This window comes from Armigeres subalbatus, chromosome 3 (assembly GCF_024139115.2).
Source record: "Armigeres subalbatus isolate Guangzhou_Male chromosome 3, GZ_Asu_2, whole genome shotgun sequence".
Lineage (NCBI taxonomy): Eukaryota > Metazoa > Arthropoda > Insecta > Diptera > Culicidae > Armigeres > Armigeres subalbatus.
In genome coordinates, this window is record NC_085141.1 from 238,112,556 (window position 1) to 238,132,481 (window position 19,926).

The 19,926-nt window shown below is 41.0% G+C and overlaps 1 long non-coding RNA gene across 1 annotated transcript; it reads left to right on the forward strand.

Annotated features, from left to right (window-relative positions):
• Positions 1 to 16,782: 16,782 nt before the first annotated feature.
• LOC134223842 (uncharacterized) lies at positions 16,783 to 17,317 on the forward strand. Its single transcript, XR_009982747.1, has 4 exons — positions 16,783 to 16,856; positions 16,913 to 16,979; positions 17,034 to 17,123; positions 17,186 to 17,317. It is a non-coding gene; the product is annotated as an uncharacterized LOC134223842 (long non-coding RNA).
• The last annotated feature ends 2,609 nt before the right edge of the window (positions 17,318 to 19,926 follow it).

Below are 19,926 nucleotides of genomic sequence, written 5' to 3' on the forward strand. Positions count from 1 at the left end.
AGCATAGATAATAAATATTGGGAGCTCGCTTGACTGTGGATAGACAACAGTAAAGCATGTGACGAATGGGCAAATCAAGCATCCTAAAGATATCCAATTTTCAAAAAGAGCTAACCGCGGGGTAAGGCTTGTTCGCGACAAAATCTGGACACATAACTTTAAGAATAAAAATAAACTGCTGTTGGTTTAATTCGGTACGTTTTTCACTTCAAATGGCTTCATTCCTTATCGATGCTTCGATGTATGCACGAAACTTGGTGACATTTGAATTTTCTAAGAAATAATACGTGCCGAATGATCTGGCATCCTCAGTAGAATTTGTTTCGAGCTCGTATCCTTCTGGTGGCTCATAAAATCCGTTTTTGTTCCACTCTCTGACGTTTTAGATATTGTCGAACAAGCATCGACAAATTTTAAAACGCTTTGAGCAGTGTTCACATGAAAACAAAATGCTTTTAGTCAGTTTCTGGATCTAGAGACCCGAATTTCAATTGCGACTGCACACAATTCTTTCCGAACCTGCAATTCCTTCGACGTCATTATTCACTACGTACTTGTACCACTCATAAGAAATATATTTTCAGAAAGTACAGACATAGATTCATCAATCTACGAAATATTTCACTCGTTGATGAGCTATTTCAAAAGTTATACGTGTTTAAAGGTGTCCAGATTTTGTCGCGTACAAGCCTTATACACCGTTAGGCGTAAGTACGTTAGGCATAACGACGTTAGGCATAAGTACGTTAGGCATAATGGACGTTAGGCATAACGGACGTTAGACATAACATGACCCAAAGAACAGCCTATGACATAAAGAAGGCAGAATTATGCCAAACGTACATTATGGCTAACGTCCTTATGCCTAACGTACTTATGCCTAACGTCGCGGACCCCTAATCGCGGTAGAGGTTGGTACTCGGATTCTGATGGCTTTTCCGCTAACGTGACCTCTAGGTGGTCTTGTTGTGTAGAGGTTATCACGCCTAGCTAGAGAGTAGGAGGTTGAGGGTTCGAGTCCCTGGGTAGATGACTCTCACTCGCCATGAAGCAAATACCCCCAGTAACATTTTGGTTTTATGATGGTTTTATGGCACTCTTGTAGAGTAAATAATGGTCTTCAAGAGTGTTATAAAACTAAAAATGTTACTTGGGACGATTCTGTTATAGTCACTTTTTCCTATATTGTTGATGTCATCATATTGCCGATAAAGTAGTTTCGCAGAGATTTCGTAAGCATAATCAACCATGAATATTGCTGTTCTGATGTATTATTTGCAGCGTTCGTATTTTTCGTTTCGGCGAGACAGTCTTTTTAGGCAGTCGACATCTTTCATTCGCTCTTTTTTTCTCTAAAGCAGGCTTGAAAAATAAACGAAAATCTTGCCTAATTGATGAAATTCTTTTTTGATGAAATTCGATTTTTAGAAGCTTCCGTTTGCTCAGGTGAAAAATCCTCATTAACTTCCGTATTCGTTTCTTCTGCTGCTGATCGAACTTCCTCGCGTCCAGTGAATCCCTCTAATCAGTTCATCAGATTATTTAAGCAAATTAAACCAAAAATCAATTGATGAATTATCCATTTTGCCAAATTACCTAGGGATCGTACACTTATTACGAAAGCAATTTTTCTGGGTTTTTCATCCCCCCCCCATGTAAGATTTTTTTCATACAAAAGATTTTTTATTTATATGGAGCGTAAGATATTGACCGACCCCCCTCCCCCCAAAAGTGCTTACGTAATATGTGTACGGCCCCCTATTACCGACTGAAATTCGCTTTCAACATTTGACTAAATTTCCATTCGACAAAATGTCCTTTCGACTAGACGTTCTTTCGACAAAATTTCCATTCGGCCAAATGCACAAACGTCAAAGCCCGTTCAGTGAGACGCCAGTATCGTTGAGGCAAAGACCTGCGAACATATGTCCCAGCTGAATATAACGTTGAAGTGTTATGAAATGACAAGTTTCGAAAATTATCCTAGTTTCTCGATAACATATGGTTTCTTTGGCAGTGAAGCCACAAATTTTCTAGAAGGAAATTCATATTTTCGTTCTTCAACGGAAAATGCTTCGTTGGAGTAGTGGCCAGGACTCAACTTCCCAGAAACGCTCTAACTGTTTGACCAAATCAGCATTACTACAGACGATAATGATGGCAGATTCGCTGCTCTACGCCTCGTTGCATTTGCCGGATACTGCCGAGATCAACAGCCTAATTCACCCTTCGCGAACGTATGGTTACCTTCACCGATTGCTTCGAAGTAACGATACTTGGTCCTGCTCCTTGAAGGGACAATGGATCATGCTCAGGGATCGTAATTCTCACTCATTCTCATGAGCAGAGAATGCTCCCTCACGCTGATTTTCGCCGAGAAATCGGTTTGCAAGAAAAGAAAAAAGGTTTGATGAGAGATAAACATTTCTCCCTCATTACCAGTGGCACGAAAAGTTGATTTGCTCGTTTTCTCACTCCTTTCTTCCTTTTCGTGCTATTACTAGTTGCAAAAAGTGTAACATTTATGGAACAAACAACCTAGTCCCTACATGCAGTCGATGTGGTAGTATGGCTAAAGTGACTGCATCCTGCACTGCACTGTCGTTTTTGTTGATGTTCTAGGTTCGAATCCCGTTGTGGTCATAAATTTTTTGTAATTGCTTACCGAAAATTTTCGCGAAAACTTAGTGAGGCGTAAAAGTGATGAAACGAAAAAAGAAATTCATCAAGTAGGCACGATTTTCGTTTATCTTCTAGGTTCGCTCTAGAGAAAAGAGTGGTGGGAGAATGATGTTAATCACTACAAACTCCGAAAAAAGATTCTCCTCCGACCCGAAAATCGCTTGTTTTCGTCTCATCGAAACGAAAAGTACGAACCCTGACTCATGCTGCATCCGAAGGTCTAATTCGAAACGAAGACAAGTGCTCCATTTCAGTCCGCTATCTTAGCAAAGACGGTTATCGGTTCTATCCGTTGGAGCACTAGCAGGAAGCGTGACTTACGAATGGTGGAAGGTTCAACAGATTGGATTCAGCAAAATTTTCTCCGGAGTTTTGCGATTCCGATGTAGAGAAATCGTATGGAGGTGTTGCAATTGACTGACCTTGTGACATGAAGGCTTTTCGAGATTGCGATTGCGAGTGGACATGTCCTTGGCTAGGAGCGTTGCTTGCAATGCGCTAATGCATAATCGTATGGTACTTTTGTCCAAAACCCCGATAAGCTGAGTAAGAAAAGCCCGAACCAAATAGGTAAAGGCTCAAAGCCTTTGGAAAGGATTCATATTGTTTTAAAGAAACACATTTCAAAAAAATAATAGAAAGGTTTATATCCAAGCGGACAAGACTTTATCATCATCGAAACTTTTTGCCTCGCTGCATCAAAGTTGTCCTTGTCTGCCGAATTCGATTGACTGCATTGAAGTCCTGTCTTCCTAGTAAAATAATGGAATTTAAGTTATAAATGAAGATTATTATCAAATGGCGAGAGTGAAGCATCCATATCGATCATGCTTTGGTAAGCGTACAGTGCAGCCCAACATCAACAACAACATCATGGTTGCATTGCTTGCACTCGCGACTCACCTTATGATGAAGCTAGGATTGACTGACTATGAATGTATATCTTGTATGATGGCTGCAATGATCTGACCTTTGACTGAAGACTAGGGGTATGTTAGGCTTGTTCATGTTATAGACATGCTTAGGAAAGATCCAATTGCGTAACGGAGAAATCCCCCTTTATCACGCTTTTTTTAAGAAACATCTATAATATTTCCCACCCTCGTCACGTAATTTATGAAAATTCTCTCAATGCCACTTATCTCCTCTTCTCTTTTAAAAAATTGGCTAGCACCATGTAATTATGTAAGAAAAAATACACTTCCAACATGTTTTGTTTAATGGGATCACTCTTGCAGCAAACGATCACTTCCGGGACATTACTGTAGTTGTAATCAAATGGAACTGTGGAAATCCCTCTAGGTTTTAAATAATAATAATTTCATATGGGTACCAAACCTGAATATGGAAAATCACTCTCAAGACACTCCCGTGCAGTGGCGTCTCAATTCGCAATGGAAGTACCAATTCCAATAACCCTATTCCACTGGTATTGCAAATCATGACTACTAATACTATTACTATTACTACTACCAGTACATGTCTCACCATCTAGCAACAAAAACTAGAGACCGTAACTGGAAAAAATATGGATAAACAGTTTGCAATCACTGGCGGATATATATTCTCATTGAAATCAATCTTCTCGAGCACTTGTGATCATTTCCAGCCACATTAATACCATTCTGCTTGCCGGCGTCCAAAAGATGTGGAAGACGGGTGTCCCACCACGCAAATTTGTTATTATTTCAATCAAAAACAACACCATCGTTCTTGCGAGCGTTCCACCAACGCAGAAGAAGAAACTCTTGAATGCGGGCGTCCCATGTAATTGTTATAATTCCAATCCATAATTATACTGGAACCTGGAGGAAGAATCCACGAATCTGGAGGAAGAATCTGTTGAATGCAGACGTCCCACAGTGCAGAATTGTGATCACTCCAATCAACTATAAAACTGTACTTCTTGCGAGTAGAGGTGTGCGCCGGTCCGAAAATCGACGGCGGCGGCGTTTGTCATAATTTTAGTCGGCGGCGGCGGCGTTTTCGGCGTCACGCCGATAGCCATTTTAGCCGGCGGCGGCGGCGGCGTGGATCGGCGTGGCGTTTTTTTATTGCATTCGATTTTTTTTATTTTTCCGAGACATTTTCAAGATATCTACGGGAGAATCTTTTGAATATCGTCGTAACAATCTAAGGGGCTGTTCACAAATCACGTAACGCTATAGTGCGAGGGTGTAGTCGGGCCAAGCGTTACCCTTCATACAAAAACAAATTGAAGCTTCCATACAAAAGTAGTTACGAGCGGAGCGTGGAGGTTCGAAATCGGCAAAATTAGCATTACATAATTTAAGAACGAACCCTAATGTAGGTCCCGGTCCAGATACCCTTTTTTCAAAATATTCAAATGGAATCTATTTTCTAACTAGCAGACCCGCCAAACTTCGTTTCGCCTAAAATTGATTTATTCTCTGATTAGTTCTCAAGTCATGCAGAAATTTATGTTTCATTTGTATGGCAGCCCCCCTTTCCAAAGAGGGGAGGGGTCTCGAACCATTCTAAGAACCTCACCCGGCCCCAGAAACCTTTGCACACAAATTTTCACGCCAATCGGTTCTGTAGTTTCGGAGTCTATAAGGTTCAGACAAACAGAAATTCATTTTTATGTATATAGATTTTCCACGGGGACTATTTTAAAATTCCCACAAAGAAATTTTGTAGAATTTTCAAGGGAGGGTCTTCGGAATTCCCAAAAAAAAATATTAGCAAAAAATTCTACGGAATAATCATGAAAAATTATTCAGAATTGTTACGGGAAATTGTTCCAAATTCCTACAGAAAATTGTTCAAAATATCTTGGTAAAGCTCTTCGAAAATTCTGTTGAATATTTCCACAGAAAATTCTTCGAAATATCCGCGGGAAACTTTTAAGATATTTCATGAGAAACTCCCTGAAATTTTTACGGGACATTTTCCGGAATTTCCACGGAAAACTGTTCAAAAAGTGGATTTAATAAATTCTTTTTTTAAAGGAATTTTAAAGGAAAATTCTTTGGAAGTCCTGCGGGATTCTTTTATATTTTTTTGGGAAATTAAGGGAGTTTCTTAAGATTTCTTTGGTAATACTTTTGTATTGTCCATAAGAATTTCACGGGAAATAATGCAAAAAGAGGAAGGGTTGTTTGACCGAGAGTCATTCGACGAAAAGCTATTTGGCCGAGAAACAGGTTACGCTGAAAGTCATCTAGCCGAATTCCATTTGGCCGAAATTAATATTCGAGCAAAACGGTTATTGATTCGAAAACCGTTAATTTCATTTGACCGAAAGCGAAATTTGTCAAAAAAAACCTGTTTGCCCAACAGGTCTTTTCGGCGAAAAGTTCATCTGGTTGAAAATGCCATTTTGCGGAAGGTCACGGTAGATCTCAGCAATTTATTGAATTTTTAACGAGATCCACACAGCCAATCCCTAGCACACATTTTTTTGTTGAAATATCTGTCAAAGTTACTGAAAATCTGCAAATAGTTTGCCGAAAGCCACTATACAAAGGCCGAGATATCTGTTTGTTTGTTGGGCACACGGTTGTGCGGATTTTCCAGAAATAAAAACTGATTGTGTATGATCAAAAATCTCGATCAGTTTGGCCAAATGACATTTTCGATCAAATGGCATTTCTGTCAAACGACTTTTTCGACCAAAGGATCAGTTCGGCCGAACACCATTTTCGGCCGTATGACCAAATGAAATTTTAAGCCAACGGTGGAGGACTGGAGTCATTTCAAAATTCACGGAAGTAAAGTTAAAAAAATCAGCTAAACGACCATTTCGGCAAACGGCATTTTCGGTTAAATGACCTATTTAGACAAGCTACTTTTTTGACCATAGGAACAATTTGACCGAATTTACGGCCGTTTGTCCATTTCGTCTAAATGACATTTTCGACCAAACTACATATTCGGTCAAAAACATTTCGGCCTTGTGATCTACGGCCAAACGGATCTTCCCGTCGTTTTACCGAAAGTCATTCTGAGGAAAGCCATTTTTTTAATTCCACTTGGCCGAATTAAACGTTTGTCCAAAACGGTTGTTAGGTCGAAAATGGTTTGGCCAAACTTTTCATTTTGCCGAAAGCGACATACAGCCGAAAGGGACATGGAGCTGAATTGATAATTCGATCGAAAAAGTTATCAGCACTAACAAGTCCTTTGTCTGTAAATGCCGTTTTTTCGAAGTGGCCGAATGATCGAAAATGTCTTTTGATAGAACAGGTCATTTGGTCGAAAAAGATGTTTGATAGAAATGGTCGTTTGGTGGAAAGAGCCATCTGGCACGAAGTTGTTCTTTCAGCCGAATAACCATTTCGATAAAAAGTCCTATTCAACCAAACGACTTTTTCGATAAAATGACCAGTCGATAAAATGGAGTTCTGTGCGTGATCTCTCTTGTTTCGGACCGCAGAACGATCGCGCGGTCGGACGAATTATTGTGATCTGCATTGCGCGGCCGGTAATAAAATTTATCAGTTCTGTGCGTGATCTCTCTTGTTTCGGACCGCAGAACGATCGCGCGGTCGGACGAATTATTGTGATCTGCATTGCGCGGCCGGTAATAAAAATAATCAGTTCTGTGCGTGATCTCTCTTGTTTCGGACCGCAGAACGATCGCGCGGTCGGACGAATTATTGTGTTCTGCATTGCGCGGCCGGTAATAAAAATAATCAGTTCTGTGCGTGATCTCTCTTGTTTCGGACAGCAGAACGATCGCGCGGTCGGACGAATTATTGTGATCTGCATTGCGCTGCCGGTAATAAAATTTATCAGTTCTGTGCGTGATCTCTCTTGTTTCGGACAGCAGAACGATCGCGCGGTCGGACGAATTATTGTGTTCTGCATTGCGCGGCCGGTAATAAAATTTATCAGTTCTGTGCGTGATCTCTCTTGTTTCGGACCGCAGAACGATCGCGCGGTCGGACGAATTATTGTGATCTGCATTGCTCGGCCGGTAATAAAATTAATCAGTTCTGTGCGTGATCTCTCTTGTTTCGAAGCGGGCTTGGTAGTCATATGGCTACTGCTTCTGCCTCATACGCAGGAGGTCGTGGGTTCAATCCCAGGTCCGTTCCATTCTCCTACTTTGTATCTTCCTCTATATTTCTCATGTTCTAGCAATCGCTAGAACTGGAAATGGACTTTCATACCGTTTCCATTTTTATTCCTATACCTTCAACTTGAGTATTCTAACAGTAATCTGCTAGAATTGGAAATGAACTATAGAGCTCGTTTCCTACATCCAATTAGAAATTCCATCAGTTACCTTCTCCTATCTATCACATTGGCAGCTCGTTAACCAAGACGAACCTCTGCCTCTCCAACCTAACCCAGAAATTCCAACAAATTCCGCATGAACTCGTGGCAAGTGCAGAGGTATATTCGGCTTGCAGTGGGCGAGTGATTGCATCATCATTTCCTCCCTTCCCTACATTGACTTGCATTCTGACGTGGCAGGCGCCAGTATGACCTAACAAATGAGATCACCAGTACTTGTACATTGAAGATGTGTGCTAGTCCCAAGCAAACATCTGTTGGTTCCCTGTGCAAGAACAGCTGATCTGGTCATAATGGAGTAGCAACTACCAGCAGTCAATCAAGCTCAAGCTCAAGCTCAAAATGACCAGTCGATAAAATGACCGAATGATACTTTCGTCCGAATATCCTTTTCGGCCAATCAGTCTACGATGGGATTTTCGGCCAAACGACTTTGTCAACCAAACGAACTGTTCTGCCGGCCGGATGTCCTTTTCGACCAAATGATTTGTTTAGTCAAATGGCGTACTCGGTCAAACAACCTTCGGCCTCGTGGACTTCGGCGTTCAAAAATTATATTTCAACGAGAACTTTTTCGGGTTTCAATGGGAAGTCTTCTGGAAAATCCTTCGGTATTTCCACTCGAAGTTTTTCTTCGTTTTTACGGAGAGCTTTTCGAAATTTCATCAGAAAATTCTTTAAAATTTTCGAAAAAAAATCTTTGGAATTCTTACGAAATAATCTATGGAGTTTCAACGTTATGTTGTAAGGAAATTTTACAAAAACTATTCTGGATCTTCGGAATTTGCTCGGAAAATTCTGCGGACTTCTACAAATTTGAATCGACGTGGTAAATAACAAATCAGCGGCGTGACAAAATTTTGACGGCGGCGCGCCGATCCAAAATTGTCGGCGGCGGCGGCGTGTCAAAAACTGTCGGCGGCGGCGGCGTGGCGGCGCGCACCTCTACTTGCGAGCGTCCCAGCAACGCATAGGAAGAAACTCTCAAAATTTAATGCATTTAATGCTGGCGTCGCATCACGCGAAATTGTTATCATTCCGATCCACAACAACACAGTTCTTCTTGTAGGTGGCTAGGCGTCCCGCCACGCATAATTGTGATCATTTTGATTCACAATAACACAGTTCTTCTTGCGAGGGTCTCACCAACGCAGAGAAGGAATCAACTTGCAGTGAGAAAAAAAAAGACATAATCATCGTCTTCAACCAGAGGGCGTACAGACTGAATACTTAGTACATAGCATTAGACAACGTACAGGATAGTCACATAACACCCAATGAGCCATTGGATTAGTCTTCTCGTCACAAAAAAAATCCTCTTGCTATGGCAGGAATCGAACCCACACTGCACAGTACACAAATGCGCATAAACGACAAAGACCGAAAACAGTACGGCCACGAAGCCCAAATAATGAATTTTATTTACATTGCCGAATGTTCGACCAGATTGTTGTCTATCGTTCTAAATGAATGTACGATTGACAGCTTTTTCCTTGAAATAGACCAAATAAATTGCTTGAAATATGGAACAATGCAAATTTACTCCTTTCAATTATTCCATGCCAAGAAAGATTCTAAATGACATTTGGCCCTCTGATTTCCCATAAAAACGAACAAAGAGTGCCTCGGCTCTCGTACACCAAAAAACTTATGTGTTCAATATAATACATACTCACAAAATTTGCACATCTTGATTCCTAACCAATTAGGTCGCAAGACAACCATCACCAGAACTTATTAGTATGCCAGAAGGTTGTTCGACTGAAAATTATTCCCATTGAAGAAGAGAGAATCACAGCACTCAACTGAATGGAAGAAGACACGCAATCTGGTTGTGAATGGGCATAAGAGCGGCAAAGTTAGAGCAAAAGTTCGCACCCCGACACCTTTCCAATTATTATTCTGCGAGCCCGTCGTCGGTGCCCGTAATTTCCACGAAAATATTACACCTTGACGGTATAACAATAAACAGGAGCCTTCGTGTGAAAACGCGCCAGGAGGACGAAGGGAAATGTTGCTTTAGTAGATTGAGAAATTAATTTTTAAAACCGAAAAATTATGGGACATTCGTGAAGGAAGTTTTGATAAGTGCGCCGCAAAACGAACTTGCCGAAAACATAATTTTGTTGCCAAATAATGTTTAAAATGGTGTTTATTTTTTCGATGCTTGTTATCCTGCCAAATTGAAGCCTTAATTTCAATATTGAAGCAAATTAACAATCCAACAACATTACGCAGAAATTGGAATTCATTCAATAACAATCGAAACTTCTGACCGGACCTATTCCTATACCTACTTATGTTTTCTCGATTAAAGTTGAAAATTGTTATCCTGCCAAATTGAAAGAAAACAGGCCTCATCGTATTTTGGGAAATTCAAATTCGATTGTCCCCCGGGACAATGTTTCCACTCACTTGGCATTCAAAAAGCAACCTTTTGCTGCATGTAAGAAGTGCTTTAATCTTGAAACTAAATTGAGTTTGAGACAAGTTTTTAAGGGGCCTGCCACGAGGAAAAGGTCACCACATGGAAAAAAGGAAATGTGGACTGGTTCGGTTCCCGGCCTCCCGTTAGCCTCCCGTTTTGTAACAAAATCATCGTGAGCCAGTGCTGCCAGTTATGGGGTACCCATTTGAAGAAAACGGCAAAAATACGCGCTATGTCGAGAATAAAATGTGTAATAAATTCAATTGGAATTTTCTTCCGAACATCGGAATCAAAACAGAATTCATTTGAAAATGAAGGCTTCGTGCTTCATTCGGTTACTTTTATTCTATAATCATTCATAATCACATCACAATAAATTAGAGTTGCCATTGATACACCTCAAACCATAGCGTTTTCAACTAAGTAGGTACCTGCAGAATAAAACATTTTTGGAAAAAAAAAATCACCTAGCAGCCCCAACATTTTCCACACACAGACAGGGAAACGAAGAGCGCAGCTAACCGAACAAAACCGGCAAAATTGAGGCCTGCGGTCAAAGACAACACAATTTGGCACGCACGAGATGATGAGAGAATTTCATTTTTCGCAATCTTTTGAAGTGGCGCTGGCTGGTCGATTTATTGTCGTCGTCATCGTCGTTCTACCCGTCGACAACATCATCTTCATCATTTGCCACAATCAAAAGGGCAGCTGGCCTAACATTCCATGATAAATTCGGTTTCGGAGAATGAAAAACAATAATATCTATTGCTACTCGATTAAAAAAATACAACCACGAATCGAGACATAGCATGATCCAATGTAGATACAACGCATTTTCATGACTAGTCAAATCGAAGCATCTTTATAAGACATTTTCACATTCTTATGGAACTTTTACGTTTTACTCGAATCAGAAAGCCAAGAAATTGGAACGAATACTCCCGGGTCATAACAAAGATGATGAAGGGTTCCGTCCCGATGGTGGCAGAGAGACGACACGCAATTTCTCGGAAGACAACCGTTTTTCGGAACAGAAGAAACGTTTTTTGGCCGACTAACTGAACCGGACGATTATTATCGTCCTCCGTCCGTATGCTCTGCGGATAATTGTGATGCCGCCTTTGACGAGCTCAGCGGAATGATGATTTGACTGTGAGCTGTGGTCCCGGTGGGATTGGGGCAGCGTGGATAAAAAAACAGCGGCCTAACGCACGGCAATGATTAAACAGAACGGAAATGGAATGAAAATGGATTCTTTCGAAACCGGGAGTTGCTCAACATTGTGGTACATTGTTGGCACTGAACTGGAAGTCAGAGCCAATTTATCTGTGAGGGAGGTATAAATATTTATATTTCGGCAATTCTGTTTCCCATTGATGATGATTTACCAGCTCGAGTTCGGTAGACTCACATTGATGTCATGAGGATTGTACAGCTCAAAGCAGAGCTCACTATCGTATTTGAAGCGTTCGTTAGAGTTAATGCAAGGGACAAAGATTTTGGGTCAATCGAATTTATTGTGGTACGAAAGAAAGTACAAAATGCTATATGTCACATATATGTTTTTTTTATTCAATTTATCTACACGCTTCTCAAAAGCCTGTTCACCCTTCTTAAAAGTGGTATGTTATTCGAGGACATTCCTTAAGATATTCCGTAAGATGCTGAGGAATATTTACAGTATTCAAGTTGCACATTCCATTTTTTGTATAAATTAAACCGTTGTTGATTATCAACACATTCTCTCGATACCTTTGTTACCCCGCCTCTATTCAAAATTGACGGAAACAATTTCCCGACCAGCATCCTGTCAAAGTAATTAAATATTATGTAATTTTCACCTTCCTCCGGAACGCATCCAGCCAAAACAAGCTTCTCCGGTCTGTAAAAACAATTTTTGCACAACTTTACAAAAACCACAACCTACACAGTCACGAGTGGCCCACAAGTTGATATGCTGCCGGCTCCAAATTGCCACACAAAGCCATCCCCCGTTCCCGTGAGCATTCACCTACATTTAATTTCCGCCCGAAGGAGAAAGTTGGACATGGAAATCGGTCGGAAATTTAACGTGGATCGCCGCTACTCCAGCCAGCGCAGCATACATCCATTCCGGCTGTGACTCGGAGCCAGCCGCAACACTCGCCCAAGCCCAACATATTCGGGCGGAAAAATTGGATTCCATTCAAAAAGGGAAGTTTATCATTAGATTTTTTTTTCTCGTGTTTGTGTATGTGTAACTCGTTCTACAAGTTGGAAAAATAATGTTGAAGTTTGGGGCTAGTTTTTCCAACAAACATGTTTATATGAACGGAATGCACACATGGGAGGGGAACTTTGCATTTCATTTGCTATAGTGAACTGGATTGCAGCCGGTCCAGCTAACTTTGCTGTTGATGCAGTGCTTTACCTACCGCTCGATGTGTGGATTTGGAAGTACTGTGATTTGTCAACTGGTCAAATATTTTGATATCAAAATAGTGCAAAGCTCAACATTTTTATGAGTTATTTGTTTTCAAGTTTTCCTACTACCTTAGTTAACTACAAGATGTGTTGTTACCTGTATTACAGAGGAAGATCGTCAGCAGATAAAATACCTGTAAATAGAATGAAACGAAAAACCGGATCAGTAAGCTTTCATTAGATGATTACTCTATAGAGACGAACTATTTTAATTTTCATATGCAATAAATACTTGGAGATGTTAACACAAAACACAAAAAGCAAGATGTAATGCATCTAGACTATTATCCGATCGTGCATTCGTCCGACAGCTTCAGGGCAAATACTTACTTGATACTTGATGGGCTACAGCTCTTCGATGAACCTACGCCGAATGGAGTATCCTTCTCCACTGGACTCGATCCTGGACCAATCGCTTCCAGTCGCCCTGAACATTGAGCGCCCTCAGGTCCTCTTCAACTGCAAAAAGCCATCGTGTACGCGGCCTTCCACGAAGCCTACGGCCTCTTCCGGGTTCTCTACTAAATATTATAATCGCTTGACGTTCTTCCGGCATACGAACAACGTGACCAGCCCACCGTAGTCTGCCGTGTTGCATAAGCTTAATAATATCCAGCCCTTTATACACCTGGTACAATTCGTGATTCATGCGACGCCGCCAGATACCGTTTTCCTGTTTACCGCCGAGTATTGTCCGCAGCACCTTACGCTCAAACACTCCGAGAGCTCTCCGATCAGCCTCCTTTAACGTCCATGTCTCATGGCCGTATAAAGCCACCGGAAGAATCAGAGTAGTATACAGCGCGAGTTTTGATTTCGTTTGCAGACTACGGGACTTAAGCTGGTTACGAAGTCCGTTATAAGCCCTATTTGCAGCTGCAATACGCCTTTTCACCTCGCGGGTAACATCATTATCGCACGTCACTAATGTTCCAAGATACACAAATTCTTCCACCACTTCAAATTTTTCACCATCCAGCACCATTTCACTACCACCACCACTAATGAACCCACGTTGATTACCAGCGACCATGTACTTTGTTTTGCTGGTATTGATCGTGAGTCCAATCCTCGCTGTCTCCCTCTTAAAAGGCACAAAAGCCTCCTCCACGGCACGGCGATCAATTCCGATAATATCGATATCGTCCGCAAATCCCAGGAGCATATGCGATTTTGTGATAATGGTATCGCTTCTTTGCACACCAGCTCTCCTAATCGCTCCCTCGAGCGCTATATTGAACAGTAGATTCGAGAGTGCATCACCCTGCTTTAATCCATCTAAGGTAACAAATGACGTCGATATTTAATCCGCATCCCTTACACTTGATTTCGATCCGTCCAACGTGATACGAATCAGCCGTATCAGTTTCGCCGGAAAACCATGTTCAAGCATAATTTGCCATAATTCATTCCGTTTCACTGAATCGTACGCCTTGAAATCAATAAACAGATGATGTGTCTGCAAGTTGTACTCCCGGAATTTATCAAGGATTTGTCTCAGGGTAAACATTTGATCCGTCGTTGATCGGCCCTCACGAAAACCTGCTTGGTATTCGACGACGAAGGACTCTTCAAGCGGTTTCAATCTGTTGAACAGAATACTGGACATAATTTTGTACGCCGAATTAAGGAGGGTTATTCCTCGGTAATTTGCGCACTCCAGTCTGTGCCCTTTCTTAAAGAGAGGGCAAATGAGGCCGTCCAAGCAGCTAGCAGGTATTTCCTCGTCTTCCCATATTTTCGACATAATATGGTGCAGAACTTCATAAAGCTGCTCACTGCCGTGTTTGAGAAGTTCAGCCGGGAGCTGGTCCTTCCCCGCAGCCTTATTGTTTTTCAGCTCTTTAACAGCTTTTTTAACCTCATCTAGTGTAGGTGACTCCACAGCTTGTCCATCGTCGCTAATATTTATTCTGTTCACCGATGCACCGTCACGTCCTCCATTCAACAAAGTCTCGAAGTGTTGCTTCCACCTGGCAGCCACTTCAGTTTTATCTGTCAGCAAATTCCCTTGTTGGTCGTTGCACATGACGGGAGATGGGACTGTCTTTCTCCGCACGCCATTGACAGACTCATAAAACCTCCGCATATCGTTCTGCTCCATTTTTTCCTGCGCCTCACTAATAACTTGTTCTTCGTACTCTTTTTTCTTCCTGCGGTGGGTTCGTTTTTCGGCTGTTCTTGCTTCCTTGTACCGATCTCTATTCGATCGGGTACCCGACACCAACATCCGGCTTCTGGCAACGTTCTTCTCGTCTGTCACTCTCTGACACTCCACATCGAACCAACCCGTCCTGGGTCGCCTAAGTGCAGTGCCTACCTTTTCTCGTGCTGTTGTGCTCACCGCTCCATGGATCGACTCCCATAGATCGTTGATGTTGTCGCTAACGTTGATGTCACTTATCCGTTCGTCGAGGTTCTGGCGGTACTCAGCCGATACTCCTTCCGCCGACAATCGCTGGATATTGTAATGCATCGTTCGCTGTGATCTTTCGTTCGATACAGTTGACAACCGTGATCGAATTTTACTGACAACGAGGTAGTGATCAGAGTCAATGTTCGGACCTCTGAATGTCCGCACATTGATAACATCCGAGATATGGCGCCCATCCACCAGAACATGGTCTATCTGGCTGCAAGTTTCACCATTTGGGTGTCTCCAGGTGTGCTTTCGGATGTTCTTTCGTGCAAAGTAGGTGCTACTGATGGCCATCCCTCTGCTAGCAGCAAAATTTACTAGCCGTAGGCCGTTGTCTTTGGTAGCGGAGTGAAGGCTCTCCCTACCGATTATGGGACGGAAAAAGTCCTCTCTACCGACCTGAGCGTTAGCGTCTCCGATAACAATTTTCATGTCATGCTTTGGGCACTCTCCATAGGCTTTATCAAGACATTCATAAAACGTGTGAATATAATGTTTGGGAAGGGGCATTCAACTTAGTTCTGGTCATAGGTCACAAGTTCTAATACTCACGCTTCCACTGGTCTGCCGATGACATTCGACCACCAGCCAACGGTTAGCTGATAGTGTAGACTGGGGCCTGGGCACTGTTATCCTTCTGACAAGTAGAGCCATAAGAACCAAAACGCTAGTGGCGCTATAGTCATTTAAATAATTTTGCTAAATTATGCTTCAACAAGCTTCAATTGGCCATAATTTATTAATCATGTTGTAGTACATGTTTAGTTACATCACTAACATCGGTTTGATACTTGTAGCTCCGGTAATTTGGCTACCAGGCCGAAGTAACCTAGATGTTAGTCAGGTAAACAGGAACGACATTAGCAATCTTATACTTTTGAATCAACCAGATACATGCATCTCTTTTGTATATAAAGTAAAATACTTATCATTTGTTGTTGTAAGTCAACCACAATTTAAAATATTCATTTCAGCCTCGGTGGATATTCATTGTTCACGCTCGATTATCAATCGGCTATTGAGGATCAGGCGGCAAATTTGACAGCATGCTGCGAAATATTCGTCCCTGCAATGCCGAGCGTCTGATAAAAAAAAGCACGAATCAATGAAAAAGCTGCCTACCGAGTGTTGAAGCAAGTGATAGTAAAACGAAGATTTCCGTCCTTGGAAACATATTTCTGACTGTTGCCGTGGGTAATTCCGACGGGCCTGAAAGGGTTAATAGCGCGAACGCACGCGATGAGCGATGCAGCGAACGCGTTCCATTTTGTTGTTGCTCACCGTCAACACACAGACACGAGTGAGTGTAATTGAAGTAGAAGCTGGAGAAAAACAGAACGGCCATAGCAGAATTATTGATACAGCAGCAGAAAGTATGATTATAGTATGATGTAAGATGGTTTTCTATATCTTAATTAATTTGCAATATTGTGAAAGATGTGTGAATGTGAGAACTTTGTAAATGGTTTGTGAGTGTAGTATAAATGTGTAATTTATGTAATTTGCAGATCATTTCTGTTTTGATCGCTCTGAGTCAATGTATTGAAATCCCTGTTCCGTCATCGTCTTGCATAAAGCATATTACCGTTCCTTACCGTAAGTTTGTTCCTTGATAGTTTTAGATATGTAACTGAATTAAATTATTTATTTAGAATCGTCCGCTTGCCTATAGAGGTAGAGAGTAGGAAGAGGTTTGTTGTTGTGGGAGAAAACTAGATTGTATGTTTATTGTATTGTTTATATGTTTAAGTATTAATGAAAATATACTTTTAGTTGAGTTCGTTCACCAACCCACTTGAGATCGTTTTCTTGCACTCGGAGGGTGTAACATCTGACATCAGCTAGAATGAGGCTCTGTGATAGGTGAGCAAGCCTAGGGCTGAAAACCTCTTACGTAAAAAATAATAATAGGTAATAATATGTAGGCTCTGCTGAACTTCTATAACAAGCTGCATGTGCATGCGAGCCTGCTACTTGGAGTAAAAATGGATCTCTACAACGATCCGACAGGCACAAGTAGGCGAAGTGTGCAGCGATCAGGTAGAAGACGATTTACGGACCCTCCGAAGACTGCGTGACTGGTAACGTACAGCAGTGGACGGAAAAGACTGTTATGTACCGCATAAAACCTTTTATTTGGAGAAAAATTGACTTCATAACATACAAATCAAAGAAAGGAATGATTTTTTTAATTTTTTTCAGCTTTTTTCACTTCGCCAGCCCATTTCTTTTGACTGAATAAACACAGCGCTTCAATACTTTTAAATGATACATATATAAATTAGACAAATTGGAGATAGTAAATTTTTCGATTCATGGCCACCCTTTTCCCCATAGTGCATTGGTGAGCGTTGAAGATCATTGAACGGTGAATCATCGAACGTCCAATTTCAAAGGTCTTAGGAAACTTATAACTTGCCCCGCGGCAGAGCATCAAGTTGGCTTAGATTAACCTGATTTTTTCTCATGATCTGATATTTTTCAATGCCTGCTCGACAACCTTACGGTTACATTTTACCAAACTCTTACCATTACTCCTGAACTGTTGGCAAACATACTGGAATCAAAAGGCTCGTTATGCAATTGACACATCAGGAAACTGGAAAAGCCAACAATGTTCTGATAATCATCGCTAGACAAATTGGCGTCAATTTTAAACAATAAGACTCTTTGAAATAAATTGATGCTTATTATCTGTACGGGAATGCAGCAAAAAGACGGGTAAAATGATAAAATGAATGTTTCTCGGTTGATATAAAAAAAGAGGCGACTTGATGGCTATATAGCGCATTTAGAAAATCGAATATGCTATTCACTAGCAATTAAACCTACTGGGGTTTGCTTGCTCCTGGATCACTAATGAAGTGTTGGTTGCATTGTGATGCAAGCAGCGGGATTCGCTTAAAGGTGTTGTACTATGTATGAACGGTGTGAGTCAGTTTGTGGACGACAAAATCAGTGTGAATGCCAAAAAAAATACGACATTCTACGGTGAGCTGGTTATATTAGGGCAGGGACATGAAAAAAGTGAATAAAAAGAGCAGAAAAGTTTCAATAGAAATTGTTTGCAATGAGCGGTGATACGAGTGATGATTCATTATTACAGTGAAAGTGCCCACTATTCGTACAGAGCCCATAATACGCATATAAACCTTAATGATATTCACTTTTGGTTTTGTTTATCCTATTACACATTAATAAAAATGTTTAAGCTCCAAAAAGTAATAAAAAAAATACTTCGGAGGATGTTGTCAAAATCAGGAAGAAAATAATGCCAAAAACGAATGTTGCCAAAATCTGGGGTAGACAAAAACGGGTGTTGCCAAAATCGGGATGGGACTGTATTACCAATGAGAAAAAGTATATCTTTGTCGTCCTTTTACAACGAATTATAGCTGAAAATCCTTCTAGTAGTAGATCCTCTAGTAGAGCTCCTCTAGTAGAGCTCTTCTAGTAGATCCTCTTGTCCTCTTCCTCTAGAATCCTCTAGTAGAGCTCTTGTCAGTAAACAGAAAAACATCCTAATTTGTTGGTGGCAATATAGGGTTACTGCTCCTGGACTTCATCTCATAGCTCCGATATTGGTCCTACGAAAAACAAAGCAACGAAAAGGTATTTGATTTGTTTATTATTTTTGTGATTTTTTTCAGCAGTGAGCATGCATGTTAGCAAAAAGAAGGAACGAAATTGGTGCCGTATTTCTTTGTTTCGCGATGAGATGAATATATGTACAGTGAGATTGAAAACGGAACAGTTCCCCTACTTGCCACTGCTTTATAAATGGTTGAACCACGCTTTGCGGAATCCCGAGCATAATGGCTCGCGCGCCGGAAAGCAGCTTTCTTGTATTAAATACATTAAGCCCATAAATTTGAATGGATGGAATCACCAACGCAATTAAACCTTTCTTTTCACAAAATGCTGATCCTGAGAAGAATCAATTTTCCATTCCCAATGCGCATTTCCAACAACTAACTGACACCACAATTTGTAATAAATTTTCAGCATCGCCACTGGCGGCGCGGGATCGCAACAGTACCATTTTTATAGTCAACCCTTTCTTCATATGAAATGCTGGTTCGCTGAGGTTGAATGATCTGCAGCAACACACCGAAGACCACCACCAATGCGAAGGATTTTCGTTAAAATGTTACCAGCGCCTCCATGATGCTGTGTCCGCTCCGCAGCGATCATTTTGATGCATCCCCTTCGTGAAATCTTGTTCAAACTGAGAATTAGATCCAAACCCGCAAGTGATGCATGTACGTGATTGGTTGGTTTACCTACTTCTAAACTTTTTATCAATTATCGATAATAAAAAGTTGAAAATCGGTATTTCCATTGACTCATCGTTTTTCGAATGGTCCAAACAAATCCACCGAGAAACGGCTGAGATATTAAAGTGAAGAAAGAAAAAAAGTCAAATAGTAAAATATATAGTAAAATAACCAAATGTCATGTCATAGGGAGAATCAAGCTGAATTTTACAAAAGGACATAAGTAACAGATCAGTTTTGGACCTGTTCGCCATTTTTTAAAACATTCCCCTCACTAAGAACAACGTAAAAATATTCATCGCTTAATATTTCCAACAGACCTCAGTAGTAATAAAAAAGGTCTATTTTTTAACTGCAATCAACAGATTTCATATTGATTAGATCTGTTC